The sequence below is a fragment of the Lagenorhynchus albirostris genome, chromosome 5, assembly GCF_949774975.1.
Source record: "Lagenorhynchus albirostris chromosome 5, mLagAlb1.1, whole genome shotgun sequence".
Taxonomy (NCBI): Eukaryota; Metazoa; Chordata; class Mammalia; order Artiodactyla; family Delphinidae; genus Lagenorhynchus; species Lagenorhynchus albirostris.
The window spans coordinates 18577008-18583130 of NC_083099.1; positions in this window are offsets into that span (position 1 = coordinate 18577008).

The following is a 6123-nucleotide window of genomic DNA, read 5'->3' on the forward strand; positions in this document are numbered from 1 at the left end:
TTTGAGAAGGATAGGTATTAGCTCTTCTTTATACGTTTAGTAGAGTTCTCCTGTGAAGCCATCTGGTCCTGGACTTCTGTTTGCAGTTTTTTTTTTTTTTAATTGCAAATTCAGTTTCACTATCAATGATCAGTCTGTTCAAATTGTCTGTTTCTTTTTGATTCAATCTTGGCAGGTTGTATGTTTCTAGAAATTTGTACATTTCTTTTAGGTTGTTATATTCTCATGATTTTTTTTTTGTGCCTTTGTGGTATCAGTTGTTATTTCTCCTTTTTTCATTTCTTATTTTGTTGATTTGCGTCTTCTTTTTTTTTTTTTTTTTTTTTTGGTGAGCCTGGCTAAAGGTTTTTCAATTTTTTTTAATCTATTCAAAAAAACAGCTCTTGGCTTTATTTATTTTTATTTTTCAATTGTTTTTTTCCTTGGGTCTCTATTTTATTTATTTATTCTCTGATATTTATTATTTCCTTCCTTCTGCTGACTTTGGGCTTTCTTTGTTCTTCTTTTCCTAATTCTTTTAGACAGTATATTAGGTTGTTTGAGATTTTTCTTGTTTCTTAAGGAAGGCCTGTATTGCTATACATTTCCCTCTTAGAACTGCTTTTGCTGTATCACACAAATTTTGGAGTATTGTGTTTTCATTTTTATTTGTCTCAAGGTACTTTAAGATTTCCCCTTTGGTTACTTCATTGATGCATTTGTTTTTCAGTAGCATGTTGTTTAATCACCACGTGTTTGTGCTTTTCCCATTTTTCTTTCTGTAGTTGATTTCTAGTTTCATACTGTTGTGGTCAGAAAAAATGCTTGATATCATTTCTGTCTTCTTAAATTTGTTGAGACTTGTATTGTGGCCTAGCATGTGATGTATCCTGGAGCATTTCCATACGCACTTGAAAAGAATGTGTATTCTGCTGTTTTTGGAAGGAATGTCCTGTAGATATCTCTTAAGTCTAACTGGTCTATTGTGTCATTTCCTACAACTGTTGCCTATTGATATTCTATCTTGGTGATCTGTCCATTGATGTTAAGTGTGGTGTTAAAGTCCCCTACTATTATTGTATTATCATAAATTTCTCCCTTTATTTCTGTTAATATTTGCACCTGTATACAGCTGCTCCTGTATTTGGTGCGTATATGTTAATCAGTGAAATATCCTCTTCTTTTATTGATACTTTTATCATTATATAATGCACTATCTTGTCTTTTGTTAGAGCCTTTGTTTTACAGTGTATTTTGTCTGTTATGAGTATTGCTACCCCTGCTTTTTTGTTGTTTCCTTTTGCATTAAATATCTTTTCCTATCCCCTCATTTTCAGTCTGTGTGTTTCTTTTTTTTTTAACCACGTTATTGGAGTATAATTGCTTTACATTGTTGTGTTAGTTTCTGCTGTATAACAAAGTGAATCAGCTATACATATACATATATCCCCATATCCCCTCCCTCTGGAGCCTCCCTCGCACCCTCGCTATCGCACCCCTCTGTGCAGTCACAAAGCACCGAGCTGATCTCCCTGTGCTATGCGGCTGTTTCCCACTAGCTATCTGTTTTACATTTGGTAGTGTATATATGTCAATACCATTCTCTCACTTCGTCCCAGCTTACCCTTCCCCTCCCCATGCCCTCAAGTCCATTCTCTACATCTGCGTCTTTATTCCTGTCCTGCCCCTAGGTTCTTCAGAACAATCTTTTTTTTTTTTTTAGATTCCATACGTATGTGTTAGCATACATTATTTGTTTTTCTCTTTCTGACCTACCTCACTCTGTATGACAGACTCTAGGTCCATCCACCTCACTACAAATAACTCAATTTCATTTCTTTTTATGGCTGAGTAATATTCTATTGTATATATGTGCCACATCTTCTTTATCCATTCATCTGTCGATGGACACTTAGGTTGCTTCTATGTCCTGGTTATTGTAAATAGTGCTGCATGAACGTTGTGGTACATGACTCTTTTTGAATTATGGTTTCCTCAGGGTATATGCCCAGTAGTGGGATTGCTGGGTCATATGGTAGTTCTATTTTTAGTTTTTTAAGGAACCTCCATACTGTTCTCCATAGTGGCTGTATCAATTTACATTCCCACCAACAGTGCAAGAGGGTTTCCTTTTCTCCACACCCTCTCCAGCATTTATTGTTGGTAGATTTTTTGATGATGGCTATTCTGACTGGTGTGAGGAGATACCTCATTGTAGCTTTGATTTGCATTTCTCTAATGATTAGTGATGTTGAGCATCCTTTCATGTGTTTGTTGGCAATCTGTATATCTTCTTTGGAGAAATGTCTATTTAGGTCTTCTGCCCATTTTTGGATTGGGTTGTTTGTTTTTCTGATATTGAGCTCCCATTTATTTATTTATTCAATCATTCATTTATATCAGCACAGACTCTTGAATATTTATTTTATATTTGGGGATATAACCCAATACCATATTATTTATTTTATTACCTGAATTATTTCAGCTTTGGCCATTGGAAGCTATTCAGATTGGCTCCTGTGTCCCTCTGACATGACCACATCGTTTATTTTTTCAGCATTTCCTTATTTTCTGGCACTACAAAACACTCCAGGTTCATCTGGTATATTCCCTGCCCCAGCCCTAGAATCAGCCATTTCTCCAGAGAACACTGGTTCTTTAACTGGAGAATGATACAGAAAGCAACAGGTGGGCCCTTGCTGTGCCTGTTGCTATGGGAGTGTCATTGCTCCTAAGCATTTTCAGTGCACAGAGATAGGAAATATATGTATGTGTATTAACATACATGTACACATATGTATACACACATATCTGTAGTTATTCATGTATCTATCAGTCTGTATCTATATTAAGCTAAACATGAGTTCATGCTGATGTCGCCAAATTTAATCCAAGCCCACACGGTTCATTCTAGCCTGCCCCTCTTGTTAGCCTGTAGCCGCCTTTCCCAACAGGGAGAAAACTGGCTCCCACCACACCACCTGTCCTGCATTTACTTATTTGCTCAATCTCAGTATATATGTAGAGTACTTTCAGAATTGTTAACCTCCACAGGAAACAACTTTATCAATCTAAGTACAGTATTTATGCACCTTTCCTTGTGTCTTTAGTCTTAACAGTTTCCAGTTGTTTCTTTTTGTGATACTAAGCTGCATGAGCTGCCTCTATATTTTGGAGATTAATCCTTTGCCAGTTGCTTCGTTTGCAAATATTTTCTCCCATTCTGAGGGTTGTCTTTTCGTCTTGTTTATGGTCTCCTTTGACCTACAATAACAAACCCAGAACAATTAAGAAAATGGTAATAGGAACATACATATTGATAATTACCATAAATGTAAATGGATTAAATGCTCCCACCAAAAGACATAGACTGGCTGAATGCACACACAAAAAAGACCCATATATATGCTGTCTACAAGAGAACCACTTCAGACCTAGGGACACATACAGACAGAAAGTGAGGGGATGGAAAAAGATATTCCATGCAAATGGAAATTGAAAGAAAGCTGGAGTAGCAATTCTCATATCAGACAAAATAGACTTTAAAATAAACCCTATTACAAGAGACAAAGAAGGACACTACATAATGATCAAGGAATCAACCCAAGAAGAAGATATAACAATTGTAAATATTTATGCACCCAACATAGGAGCACCTCAATACATAAGGCAAATGCTAACAGCCATAAAAGGAGAAGTCGACAGTAACACAATCATAGTAGGGGACTTTAACACCCCACTTTCACCAATGGACAGATCATCCAAAATGAAAGTAAATAAGGAAACACAAGCTTTAAATGATACATTGAACAGGATGTACTTAATTGATATTTATAGGACATTCCATCCAAAAACAACAGAATGCACTTTCTTCTCAAGTGCTCATGGAACATTCTCCAGGATAGATCATATCTTGGGTCACAAATCAAGCCTTGGTAAATTTAGGAAAATTGAAATCGTATCAAGTATCTTTTCCGATCACAATGCTATGAGATTAGATATCAATTACAGGAAATAATCTGTTAAGAACACAAACACAAGAACACTAAACAATACATAACTTAATAACCAAGAGATCACTGAAGAAATCAAAGAGGAAATCAAAAAAATACCTAGAAACAAATGACAATGAAAACACGACGACCCAAAACGTATGGGACGCAGCAAAAGCAGTTCTAAGAGGGAAGTTTATAGCAATAAAATCCTACCTCAAGAAACAAGAAACATCTCAAAGAAACAGCCTAACCTTGCACCTAAAGCAATTAGAGAAAGAAGAATAGAAAACCCCAAAGTTAGCAGAAGGAAAGAAATCATACAGATCAGGTCAGAAATAAATGAAAAAGAAAAGAAACAATAGCAAAGATCAATAAAACTAAAAGCTGGTTCTTTGAGAAGATAAACAAAATTGGTAAACCATTAGCCAGACTCATCAAGAAAAAAAGGGAGAAGACTCAAATCATCAAAATTAGAAATGAAAAAGGAGAAGTAACAACTGACACTGCAGAAATACAAAGGATCACGAGAGATTACTACAAGCAACTATATGCCAATAAAATGGACGACCTGGAAGAAATGGACAAATTCTTAGAAAAGCAAAACCTTCTGAGACTGAACCAGGAAGAAATAGAAAATATAAACAGACCAATCACAAGCACTGAAATTAAGACTGTGACTAAAAATCTTCCAGGAAACAAAAGCCCAGGACAAGATGGCTTCACAGGCGAATTCTATCAAACATTTGGAGAAGAGCTAACACCTATCCTTCTCAAACTCTTCCAAAATATAGCAGAGGGAGGAACACTCCCAAACTCATTCTACGAGGCCACCATCACCCTGATACCATAACCAGACAAACGTGTCACAAAGAAAGAAAACTACAGGCCAGTATCATTGATGAACATAGATTTAAAAATCTTCAACAAAATACTAGCAAACAGAATCCAACAACACATTAAGAAGATCATACACCATGACCAAGTGAGACTTATCCCAGGGATGAAAGGATTCATCAATATACAGAAATCAATCAATGTGATACACCATATTAACCAATTGAAGGAGAAAAACCATATGATTATCTCAATAGATGCAGAAAAAGCTTTTGACAAAATTCAACACCCATTTATGATAAAAACCCTCCAGAAAGTAGGCATAGAGCAAACTTACCTCAGCATAATAAAGGCCATATATATGACAAACCCACAGCCAGCATCATCCTCAATGTTGAAAAACTGAAAGCATTTCCTCTAAGATCAGGAACAAGACAAGGTTGTCCACTCTCACCACTATTATTCAACATAGTTTTGGATTTAGCCACAGGAATCAGAGAAGAAAAGGAAATAAAAGGAATCCAAATCAGAAAAGAAGAAGTAAAGCTGTCACTGTTTGCAGGTGACATCATACTATACATAGAAAATCCTAAAGATGCTACCAGAAAACTACTAGAGCTAATCAATGCATTTGGTAAAGTAGCAGGATGCAAAATTAATGCACAGAAATCTCTTGCATTCCTATACACTAATGATGAAAAATCCGAAAGAGAAATTAAGGAAACACTCGCATTTTCCATTGCAACAAAAAGAATAAAGTACCTAGGAATAAACCTACCTACAGAGACAAAAGACCTGTATGCCGAAAACTGTAAGACACTGATGAAAGAAATTAAAGATGATACAAACGGATGGAAAGATACACCATGTTCTTGGATTGGAAGAATCAACATTGTGAAAATGACTATACTACCCCAAAGCAATCTACAGATTCAATGCAGTCCCTATCAAACTACCAATGGCATTTTTCACAGAACTAGAACAAAAAATCTTAAAATTTGCATGGAGACTTAAAAGACCCCGAATAACCAAAGCAATCTTGAGAAAGAAAAATGGAGCTGGAGGAATTAGGCTCCCTGACTTCAGTCTATACCACAAAACTACAGTAATCAAGACAGTATGGTACTGGCACAAAAACCGAAATATAGATCAATGGAACAGGATAGAAAGCCCAGAGATAAACCCATGCACATATGGTCACCTTATTTTTGATAAAGGAGGCAAGAATATACAATGGAGAAAAGACAGCCTCTTCAATAAGTGGTGCTGGGAAAACTGAACAGCTACATCTAAAAGAATGAAATTAGAACACTCC